Source organism: Aedes albopictus, chromosome 2, assembly GCF_035046485.1.
Source record: "Aedes albopictus strain Foshan chromosome 2, AalbF5, whole genome shotgun sequence".
NCBI classification, from domain to species: domain Eukaryota; kingdom Metazoa; phylum Arthropoda; class Insecta; order Diptera; family Culicidae; genus Aedes; species Aedes albopictus.
This window is the reverse complement of record NC_085137.1, coordinates 247,178,563-247,191,188: the sequence shown is the minus strand read 5'-3', so window position 1 is coordinate 247,191,188 and position 12,626 is coordinate 247,178,563.

Genomic DNA, 12,626 nt, shown 5'->3' with positions numbered 1-12,626 from the left:
CTATCGTGCTGATGATAGCACTTGGAATCGCATCCATGGCAGCGGCGGTGAGCCAATTTTCGACGGCGTCCAGCACTCTCCGCACTCCGCAGCGAAAACCAACACGCATTGCATGGCATTTTGAATGCATCAAAATCGTCCATAATTCAAACCGGTCCTTTTCAGGACCATCGAAAATGATTCCTCAAGAGTTAATTGGATAATTTCCAACATCGATCGAGATGTAGTGCAACCAAAAAGCAAAAGACAGAGCATCGTTGCCAGCAATAGTGAAACTGGTCATTATTGTAATCCACGGCGGTCCAGTTTTCGGTGGCGTTTATCATTCAGCACGGAGAAAACCAACACGCATTGCGTGACATGGTGAATTCATGCCATTTCGTTCCTAAAATCGTCAATTAATCAAACGGTCTTGTTCAGGACCACCGTTAATTATTCCTTAAGAGTTTGTGAATCAGCTAATTTCATTCCATCGAACGAGAAAAGTGTGGTGCAATTGAGAAGTGAAAGATTGAATACTTGGTGGCCCAGCAATAATGATGAAACCGGTCACTAATGGCCTAATGGTTCCACCCGGAATTTAACAACGCATTATTCTATCCGAACTATTTTGCGTGAAACATTGTTTAATTAAAATTAAGTTTAAACATTTTTCGAAAATGTTCGAAGGTGAATATATGACGAAGCCACGCCTAGAATTTTCTAGAGCACAAATCTGAAGAACCGAATGTCGGTTTGCGCTTAAAAGTTGATCGTTTGGTTACCCGCTGGTGGTTTGCTCATTTCTCGGCTGGTTAGTTGCTTGATGCGTCTGGAGCATTCGGGGCGGGTCATGCAAACGAAATACCGTCTACCCCCGTTGGTTTGACCGCATCTAATCTGAACACTTTTTAATTTGACCCCCTCTAATCTGCACATCGTTCAAACTAAAAATGGTCCAAACGTCACTCTGCTCATGGAACGGGGTGAAACGGAACGCAGAATCAAAACAAAACAGCAAAAAGGGTTACCATCAGTGTGTTTTTCGATGCTCACAGGGTTACTAGAAGTTCAAATTAAAAAAAAAGTTGGAGGGGTTGTATACTAGACACGACCGCAAGTCTGACGTTGAATAACGTCCGTTTATGCTTCGTTTATGTTTCGATTATTGAATGCTGTATTAACATTGATAAAGCCTGTGATGTGAAATTTTGGTTTGGTTTAGTTTGATTGTAGACGGCAATTGATGGTGGAGTTTATTATTTATCATTATTTTCGATCCGATTCATTCCTTATGAACTTTGCCGTTCAATTTGAATAGGTCGTAAATTTGCTGGGATTCCTACACAGATACAACCTATTCAAATCGACCGTCAGAACTATTTAAACCTGTGTACTAGCCCAGCACTAGGTTTTCTTGGTTCACCATTTATGGGCAGCCCAGGTACTGGTAGTCGTAACTAGTTTCTCTTTCATTAAACTATGTTGTTGCTCTCGAAATACAGTGAGTCAATTTGCAGAATAATTTCAGCGGGCCAACTGTAGTTTGCTAAACCTTTGAAATTCTTTGGATGCTAACAGGTAATTATTTTGCGAAGAAAATTGATGCAGATTTCAAATCCTCTCGCACAATTTCTCTGCTTTTGCAGGTTTATATATAGAAATTTAGAAAGGGCGCGACAAGACTTGTTCCGCGTAGTAGTTGGCTTTAAAATGTTTCCATAAACGAATTTTTCAAAATCCATTTAAAAATCTTTACCTATAACAGAATTGTCTTGGTAACCGTTCATTTTATAAGAATTTAAACAGATGCAATCCTACAGATCATTCAAAAATGCAAATCATTAAGCTTTTGCTAATTGGTGGACTGAAATTACCAATATGTATTTATATAACTAAGGATTTCTAGATATCATACAGTTTTCTTCTGGATTGTGTGGCAAAAATAGGCATAGAAATGTTTAATTTTTGCGGACACAACGCACATTAAAATTTGGCTGGGAAATATAAAGGATGCTACAACAATCTAAAATAATTCCACTATTCCGCTTGCAAAGTTTATGCTACGGTTTTAAGACTAAGTCGGTTTTGACATATTTGTTACTCGACGCGTCGTCTAAGAAAATTATTCGATTCACTCTTGTGAGGAACATTTTTGAAGCCCTTAGAAGGGCTGTTTAATTTTATTTGTTGTACAATAATCGTTCAATTGTTGCATGAGGTGAAAATCGGTAGCTATGCCAACCAAATCCAGAACGGCATCGGTGGCGTTGATTCCGATGGGGGTTTTGCGATGGCGATGCTGCGCAAACTCGGGGCAAAAGAAAGCCCTCGTTGTTGCCGCGCACTAGTTTGAACTAGCTGATTGCTCCACTGGCACCGCGTACAACGATACGAAGGAGAGCGTAACAGCCGACAACCACTGCGCTCGGCTTGCCAAAGCGTACTGATGGAAAACGCAAACGGAGAAACTGGCTAGCTCTCCTTCGATGCGATCCCCACGAGGGGTCAAGAAAGAATGATGGAAGATGAGAAGAAGCAGTTTGCTTTTATACGGCACAATGGCCTGGCTTCCCCTCTCGAACGTGATTGGTTAGATGTGAGGGGAGTAAAATTCAACGATGCCATACAAATTTATCTGCATTAATTTATTATAGCGGAGTATTAAAATATACTAAAATGATTAATATTAGTCATTGCCAAATCAGCAGGTAGGCTTAGGATTAACCAATATTATAATGTTTAGTAAGGAATGACAGTATATAGTACAAAAGTCATGTATTTTCGACCAAAATTTCTAAAGATCACAGTATTTGAAATTCTAAAATTCTGATTGAAATTTGGCAACGCTGGTTAACAGTTTTCATTTCCAGTAAACCTGCTATTTTTCAAAGTTGTAGAAATTTCAAACAAATTTATGATGCGCGCATAAGTTTAGGCTTTTGTTACCGTATCTTGAATTTAGAATAGATTCTACATCAAGCGTTTAAAATATTCCCGGTTGTTGCCATGCCCATCCGCTACCGCACTGGGAAAATGCGAATGAGCCACCGCCGCGGCTGCTTCTAGGTTGCTGGCGGTGCTCTCGAAGTAGGTTTCAAAATGTTTGCAGGAATTCGAATCAACTCTTACGTGGAATTTAAAATTGTAGCCCTAATAATGGCTGTTTAATTTTGATCTGAGAATTTTGATTTCACAAAACCAAACCGCGTTACTGCCGTGTCGTCGGCGCCCATCCGCTTCCGAACTGGGGAAATGATAAATTATTCCTCCACCGCCGCTGCTGCTCGGTTGTCGTCGGTGCGTCCCGTCCCGCGTCCGTCCGTCTACCGCGGTCGACAGCGTGAGAATGTGCTGTAAGAAGAGAATGCTGAGCGAAAATGCAAACCGAGCTGTGCTCCTCCATCTCTGATCCGGTAAACGAGCTGCCGCGCGCGAAGAGGCACCGACCACCGCGCTCGGCTTGCCAAAGAACACTAAATGAAAACGCAAACGGAGCAAACTGCACAGCTCTCTGCCGATGCGTTCCCCTCGAGGTGTTGATGAAGAATGAAGGAAGAGGGGAAGAAGAAATAGCTTTTATACTGCCAGGCGCTCGACGGAAAAGTGCAAAACTGTGCACGAACGTGATTGGCTGGATAAAACATGGGTTCACTTTTCTCAAATTTTCAATAGTTTGTTGATGAAAATCAATAGTAAGCTTAGATAGATTCGATGCGTAGATAAATTTGTGATCAATTCATGCAAAAATTTTGAAAATCCATCAAGAAATGACAGAGTTATTAGCGCTCAAAATCTAACCACTTTTCGTTACATGCTCAAATTTTCGGTTTTCTGAAGTTACACCCCTATATGTTGCCGAAGGACGTTATTCAACGTCAAAATGAACCCCGTTGGTTTGCATGAGGTGTCGTTCAAACCAACGGGGGTAGACGGTAAACTGGAAAGCCAGCCAAATGGGAGGAGCCTAATCTACTAATCAAGGGGAATAAAAGCAGTGACCTCTGTTTTCTTCCGTCATTTTCGTTGAATCAGTCAAAGGGAATGGATGTCACCTCCGCAGCTGCGCACCAATCCTGCGATGACTCTCGGCTATTTAGCTGATAGAACCAGGAATCTCTAGAATCTGGAACCAGGAATCTCAGGCTATATGGAACAGGGCCCATATAGCCGAGGCGGTAAACGCACGGGTATTCAGCATGACCATGCTGAGGGTGACGGGTTCGATTCCCGGTCGGTCCAGGATCTTTTCGTAAAGGAAATTTCCTTGACTTCCTTGGGCATAGAGTATCTTCGTGCCTGCCACACGATATGCACATGCAAAATGGTCATTGGCAGAGGAAGCTCTCAGTTAATTACTTTGGAAGTGCTCATAGAAGCTGAGAAGCAGGCTTTGTCCCAGTGAGGACGTTACGCCAAGAAGAAGAAGAAGAAGAACCAGGAATCTCATCCACGGCAGTAAGCGATGGCAGTTTTCGATGGCTTCCAGCATTCAGTGCGGATAATTTTCAATTGTCTTGCCGAAATCTCCTGTTATTTAAAAGGTTCTTTTCAGGACCAGTGAAAATTATTCCTCCAGAGTTATGAATCGGATAATTAAAAGCGACAGACTGAAAACTTAGCAACAGTATAGCCGGCCTCTAATTGTTGTTCGCGTAACTATACAACGTATTGTTGAATCTAGCAATTGAGTTGTGTTAAATACACATGGCTACGGTGGCTCCATCTGTTAATTTCATAGCGGCAATTTTAGTTATTTTAATGATTGTTGCGATCGCAATATGATGTTTGGGAAGCTATGGCTTAACGCCTTTCAATATTATAATCATTCTTTCCTTTCGACGAAAATTCTTTCAAACAACGGTTGAACATTTATCTTCAAAATAAAATAATACTCAACCCTCAAGTGATGGCCAACCGCGCGAGTTACGGAAGGTTTAACTAATTAACATCTTATGAATGCGTTCAGTGAAATGGATCACATAGGTAACAACTTTAATCAACACATCACTCCGCCGATTTGAATTTTGCCAGCATACATTGTGTAGGCCTTTTATCGTCGGTTTCCTGCAATAGGGGCACAACTCAAAAAATGTGAATTTTCAGAATAAGCGTTTGAAAATTGGCAATCATGAAGCACCTCCTGCAAATTCACTTATTTCTCTCATCATTTGACAAAAGTAAACAAATTTTGATTGTTGTATCATTGAAAGGGGCTGAAGGACTATCTGTTTCATGAATTTTTGACAACTATTTTTCAACGACTATTGAAAAAATTGACTGATTTTGAGTTGTGCCCTTACTGCTGAAAATTGGTGAAAATGCCCAAATCTCGAGTTTCTCATCGAATTTTGGAACGGGTCTTTGTGAGATGAAATTTTACATAGTTTTTCATCATTTGCCATCAAAATCTCAAAAATGACATATTTTGAGTTGTGCCCCTATTGCAGGAAACCGACGTTATGTGATAAATTCGTTATGCATTTATTTACGAAGATCGAACAACAATGACACGAAAAATCAGCTGATTTAAGACTTCAAATTAAAGGGCCCATTTCAATATATAAAAGTCGGAACCTAATTCCAGCCTTTGTCCTACGTCAACAATGCGGTTATGTCTCAGACATTACCCACCCCTAGTTTTTTGCAAAGTTATTTAAACGCTTGTAATATGACTGTACTTTGCATTCCTGGCGACTAAAACCTTAACGAAAGCATTTTAAGCTGAGGAAGTCACAATTTCCAATCGCCTGTTAGAATTGCATTTTGGATACCGAATGTTGTACGTTTTGGATACCCTCGTGTATTTATAATTTGGACAGGGCCATTATCTCAAAATTTAGCCATGAATACTGTTAAATCATGGAAGTAGTATAAATTACCAAGATATTTTTGCAAATAATCAAATTTCTTCGTTTAGCAGGCATCTTATTTGATAATTACCTAATGCAGTTTTTGAATATCCAGGAAATATCGCCAGACTCACAGAAAACGCCTGAAAGTATGCAATCGCACGGCATCTCCATATAGTTAATCAAATCTTCTTCTTTCTCTTTCAGTCCTGGCTGGCCACCGCCACCCACGGTGGTGCAGAGGGTCGAATTGAAAGATGTCCATCCTGGGCGATTGTCAGCCATCGCCTTGACCTGTGGCCAGGGTCGAGTTGCTTGATCTCGTTGTTTAGGCTGCGCCGTCATGAGCCTCTGGTTCTGCCGCTGCTGCTATGTCCTGCTGTGTTCCAGATTTCGTTTCCGTTGCTTGCTTGCAGATTTCGTTCCCGCTCCTGCGTAGAGTGTGGCCGACCACCTCCACTTTCGCTCCCGAATTTCTGTCGCTATCGGCTTTTGATGACATCGACGATGGAGCTCCACTTTGGTGATCCAATTGTGAGGCCACCATGCACGAATAATACACCGCAGGCATCTATTGATAAACCTGCAGCCGATGAGTATTCTCCACTGATACACATCAGGTTTCACTGGCGTATAGCAGCACAGATTTCACGTCCGAGTTAAAATTCGGATTTTAGTGCGTCGACTGATCTGGTTGTTTTTCCATACATTTCTTAAACTCACAAGAGCATCCATCGCCTTCTTGATACGTGCACCTATGTCGATCTTGGTGCCGCCATTTGGCTACCAAGATGTTGGAAGCTTTGGGCTAGGGGTTGGGCTAGGTGAGCAACGTCATCAGCCAGTTTGAAGTCATTTAGGTGCTCCATGGTATTGGCTGCCACAGCAATCCACGATTTGGTTCGCGGCCAATCGCACCTACCAGGATCTCGTCGATTACAATGAGGAACTGTAGCGGTGATGGTATACATCCTTGCCTCACTCCAGCAACGACCCGGATGGGATCGGACAAAGCACCGTTGTGCAGTACTCTGCACGGAAATGCCCTGTATTGTGCTTCAATGAGACCCTTGCGCCTGTGCTTCTAACATGTTTCCGTGATTGAGACGGTCGAAAGCTTTTTCGTAATCAATGAACACCAGGTAGAGAGACTCTTGGAATTCATTGATTTGCTCCAGAATGATAATGAGCGTGTCAATATGGTCCACACAAGATCGTCCGGCACGGAATCCTGCTTGCTGCCGTCGGAGAGTTGCGTCAATCTTTTCCTGTATCCGGTTAAAGTGATTCTTTGACAGAGGACTTTGAGAACGATACACAGTAACATGATGCCCCACCAATTATCGCATACCATCAGGTCACCCTGTTTGAGTACCTTTTTGGCCTTGAATCCAGTCGGCCGGAAATGTCGCGGATTCCCATATATTGCAGAATAACTGATGCAGTAATTTGGGGAAACTAAGGGGGTCAGCTTTGAGCATCTTAGCTGATATGCGATCGACCCCTAGACCCTGTTCGATTTCATGCTACGGATGGCTGTTTCTATCTCCTGCACTGTTGGAGCTTCGGCGTTGGCACGGGTAATGCGTCGAACCCTTGGCGGATCATGCTGAGGTCTTGATGGCGTGGCCGACACTTGAAAAAGGTTTCCAAAGTGCTCGAACCAGCGTTGCAACTGATCAGCCGGGTCGGTCAGTAATTGTTCAGGCGTGCTTTTCACGAGCATCGTAGCATTTATCTTGGTCCCACTAAGGCGACGTGATCCATCGTAGAGGAGACGGATGGCGCCGGTGTTTGCGGCTTTCTCGCCTTCGTCGGCTAGGGAGTCCGCCCACGCTCTTTTTTCCCGTCTACATGAGCGTTTCACTTCCTTCTCGAGAGCCGAATAGCGCTGACGGGCTACGGCTTTGGCTCCTCGTGTTTTCGCTCGCTCTATGGCGGCTTTGGCGTTTCTTCGCTCCTCTGTCTTCCTTCAGGTGTCATCCATGATCCGCTGCTTTCTGCGGGAGCGTAACTCACCCAAATTAATCTCGCCGGAGGTGATGAAGGTGTTCTATGGCGCTCCATTGATCTTCAACGCTTCCACCTTCTGGAATATCCGCATCACGATTCTCTTGCTCTTCGACGAAGGATCTTTTCACCGAAGCGTCTTCCAGTCGGCATGTGTTGAACCGGCGCCCTATTTCGCCTCCTGTCGATGAATCCAAGCAATGCGCAGTCGGATCTCGCCGATTAAGAGATGATGGTTGGACGCAATGTCGGCGCTACGTTTGTTCCACACATCAAGACGGCTCCGTCTTCATTTCCGGCTGATGCAGATGTAGTCGATTTGATTTTCCGTGATGCCATCACGGGAAACCGATGTAACTTTGTGCACTGGTCGATCAGGAAAGTACGATCCCCAATCACCATGCCATTATTGGTGCCACAAAACTCTGCAAACAGCTCTCCGTTTTCGCTCACTTCTGCGAGACCATGGCGTCCCATGACGTGCTCATAGTCCGAGTTGTCGGAACCAACCTTGGCGTTGAAGTCGCTCATGAGGAACTTGATATCTCCTTTCGGAATCTTGTCCACGACAGCATTAAGTTATCTGTAAAAGCTCTCTTTGTCTTGCAATTCGGCAGCATTGGTTGGCGTGTAACATTGGATAATGGTAAGGTTTCGAACCTGTGCTCTGAATCTGGCTACAATTATCCTCTCATTGATAGATCTCCACTTTATGAGTACAGCGTGGGCGTGAGCGCTGAGCAGGGAACCACTCCGCGGTGGCGAGGAACATGTTCACCTCGTAGGCCAGAGTATAGCAGAATTTGACCCAACGCCAATCTGTGTTCTCCAAAGTTCGGCCAACGGACTTCGCTCAGTCCTAGGATCTCAAGCTTCATACGGCATGCCTCACTGGATAGGTCTTCCATAAGTTCTTCCAGAGTTTCCTCCAGGAATTCTTCCAGAGATTCCTCCAGGAATTCTACCAGGGATTCTTCCAGGAATTCCTCCAGGGATTCTTCCATGAATACTTCCAGGGATTCCTCCAAGAATTCATCCAGGAGTTCCTCCAGGGATTCTTCGAGGAATTCTTCTAGGGATTTTTCATGAATTCTTTCAGGGATTTTTCCAGGATTTCTTCCAGGGACTGTTGAAGGAACTCCTTCAGGGGTTCTTCCAAGAATTCTTCCAGAGATTCCTGCAGGGATTCTTCCAGGGATTTCTCCAGAGACTACTCCAGGGATTGTTCCAGGGATTTCTCCTGGTTTTTTTTTATATCTTTAGAAGAATTTCAGGACGAATCTGTAGAAGAAATGCTGGAGGAATTCCTTGAAGAATCTCTGGAGAAATTCCTGGAAGAATCCCTGGAGGAATTCATGGAAGAATCCTTGGGGGAATTCCTGGAGGAAATCCTGGAGGAATTCCTGGAAGAATTCCTAGAGACTCTCCAAGAGGAATCCCTGTAGAAATTCCTGGAAGAATCTCTTAAAGAATTCCTGGCGGAATTCCTGGAAAAATCCCTGGAGGAATTCCTGCAAGAATCTCTAAAAGAATTCCTGGGGGAATCTCTGGAAGAATCCCTGGAGAAATCCCTGGAACAAACCTTGGAGGAATTCCTTGAAGTATCCCTGGAAGAATTTCTGGAAGAATTCTTGGAGGAATTCCTTGAAGAATTTCTGGAGGAATTTCTTGAAGAATCCCTGTATAAATTCCGGGAAGAATCCTTGGAGGAATTCCTTGAAGAAACCTTGGAGGAATTCCTGGAAGAATACCTGGAAAAATTCCTGGTGGAATCCCTGGAGAATTTCCTGGAGGAATTCCTGGAGATATTCCTAGACGAATCCCTGGCAGAATCCCTGGAGAAATTCCTGGAAGAATCCCTTGAGGAAATCCTGGAAGAATCCCTGAAAGGATTCATGGAGGAATCTCTGGAAAAATTCCTGGAGGAATCTCTGGAAAATATCCTGGAGAAATCTCTGGAAAAATTCCTGGAGGAATCTCTGGATGAATGCTTGGAAGAATATCTGGAAGAATCCTTGGAGGGATTCCTTGAAGAATCCTTGGAGGAAATCTTGGAAAAATCCCTGAAGGAATTCATGGACATATCGCTGGAGAAATTCCTGGAAGAATCCCTGGAGGAAATCCTGGAGAAATTTTTGGAGGAATCCTTGGAAGAATCCCTGGAGAAAATCCCGAAGGAATCCCCAGGAGAATTCCTGGAGCAATCCCCGGGGGAATTCCCTGTGTCTCAATTAATTGTTGATGGATTTATTTCACAGAGATTACTGGAAGATTTAAAAAGGAAGTCCTTGAGAAATTATCAATAAAACTTTTGAAGAAATTATCGAGGGAGCTTCTAGAGAAATCAATCAAATTCCTGGAAGAATCCCTGGAGGTATTCCTGGAAGAATCCCTGGGTGAACTACTGGAAGAATCTCTGGAGAAATTTCTGGAGAAATACCTGGAGGAAATCCTGAAGGAATTCCTGGAGGAATTTCTGAAGGAATTCCGGGAGGAATCTCTAGAAGAATTCCTGGAGGAATGTCTGGGAAAATTTCCGGGAGGAATCTCGAGTTAATTCTGGAGGGATTCTCAACGGAATTTAAGAAGGAACCCCCAGAGAAAATCCAGGATAAAGAAAGTTTTTGAAGTAAGTCCTAGAGGAGTTCCCAAAAAACTCATCGAAGAATTCTCGATAGAACTCCTAGACTTACTCGCGGAGTCTCTTCGATGGAATAATTTAAGGAACTCCTGATGAAGCTCCTAAAGGAATGCCCAAGGAAGCACCAGGAGGAATTTCCGAAGAAACGCCTGATGGAGTTCTAGAAGGAACTCCTTTAGTAAGCCCCAATATAACTCCTCCCAGAAACTCTCGAAGGAACTCCCTAAGGAATTCCAGGAGGAACTACTGAAGAAATTTCCGATGGAACTCCTGAAGGAATTCACCGGAAAGATATTGCCGAGTACCTTGAATCAACTCCGAATTCCTGAAGGAATATCTGGAGGAATTTCTAGAAGAACCTCAGGAGGAATTTCCAAAAAAAAAACTCCTGCAGAAATTATCGATGAAACTCCCGAAAGACCACATGAAAGAGTATCCGAAGGGAAACCTGGAAGAATTTTCGAAGCAATTTTTTTGTGAGTTCTCGATAGAGGAGTTCTCCTAGAGAAAATCTCGAAGGTACTCCCGGAAAAAATCCTGTACAAATTCCCTGAAAGATTTTCCAAAAAAACCTGGAGGTATTCTCGAAGGAACTCTAGAGAGGTTCCCTAAAATAATAATCGAAGGATCTCCTGGAAGAATTCCCGATGGAACTCCTAAAGAAATTCTCAAAGGATCACCTGAGGGAAAGTAATCTCCCAAATCAATTCGGGAAAAAGAATTTCCGATAGAATAAGGAGCTCCCGAGGAAAATCCTGGAGGAATTTTCGTAACATTTCCTGAAGTAATTCACGATAGAGATCCCAGAGAAATTCCCGAAGGAATTTCGGGAGGATTTCAGAAGAATCTCCTGGAAAAATTCCCAAAGCATCAACTGGAGGAATTTCTGAAGGAACTCCTAAAGGAACTCTTGAGGATCTCCAAAAGGAACTCCTTGAGGTACTTCAAGAAAAACGCCTGGAGGAATTTTCAAAAAAAAAAAAAACTGGTTTGAGAAAATCAAATTTTAAGCGCGGGCTGCGACTTTTACCGAATTTCTGAAAAACCAGTAGTCGATCCAAGCCCGGGTTGTCAAAACATAGTTGATAGGGTTTATTTGTTGTTCTGTCATCCGTGAAGGTAGTAAAATTAGTTTCAAAAAAAAAAAACAGAAATTAGAGAAGTGTTCAACCATTTTCAATACATATCAGGATGGGAGGTTGGTTGGATAAAGCAGCAAAAGAGGTATTGTCAGAGTCAACTATTAGCGAAAGACTTCAGAAATTTAGCAAAAGCGAAATTATTGCAATCATGGGAAAATATATGGAAAAATACTACAGATAACAAATATCGTCAAATTCGTGATTCAAAATCTTATCTGCCGTGTATTAATATGCTCGGAAGGAGAGATTCAGTAGTTCTAACAAGATTACGACTAGGCCTCACACATTAGGGTAAAAAATATAATTTGGACATGTATATAATTTGGACATGCACTGCGATGTATGTCTTGTTCCGGAGAGCTAATAAAAGTTGATACTTCTGAATATCAATTATTGGATCAAACAGACCCTATTCTGATGACTTACGTTGAAAATACGCTTAACAATTAAGAATTTACTTCAAAATTATCGAAAATGTAAAATGTATCACTAAAACCCCTCAAATGCACAGGTATGCAAGACGACATACACTTCACAGTCACATACAATATTCACCTCAAAATCGTTGAATTAATAATTGTAAGAAATTTAAAAGCCTTATTGCAATGAAAACTGTTCAATAAAGAAGCATTGGGCAGCCAATCTCTTAACATTCATCTAGAACGCGTAAAATAGGTGGTGTCCAAAATACATTACAAGTTTTCTACTGCAAATATATTATGATCATCTGTCGAACTACATGGGGATGCTGTGCGATTGCATACTTGGAGGCGTATTATGTGGTTCTGGCGATATTTCCTCGATTTTAACAAAAACTGTAATAGTTATCAAAATAGATGCCTGTTAAGCGGAGAAATATGATTATTTACAAGAAAATATTTGTTAATTTAACCTACTTTTATGATAAAGCAGTATTCATGGCTAAACATGGAGATAATTGGCCTGTCCAAATTATATATACCTGAGGGTGTCCAAAACATATATTCGGTGTCCAAAATGCAA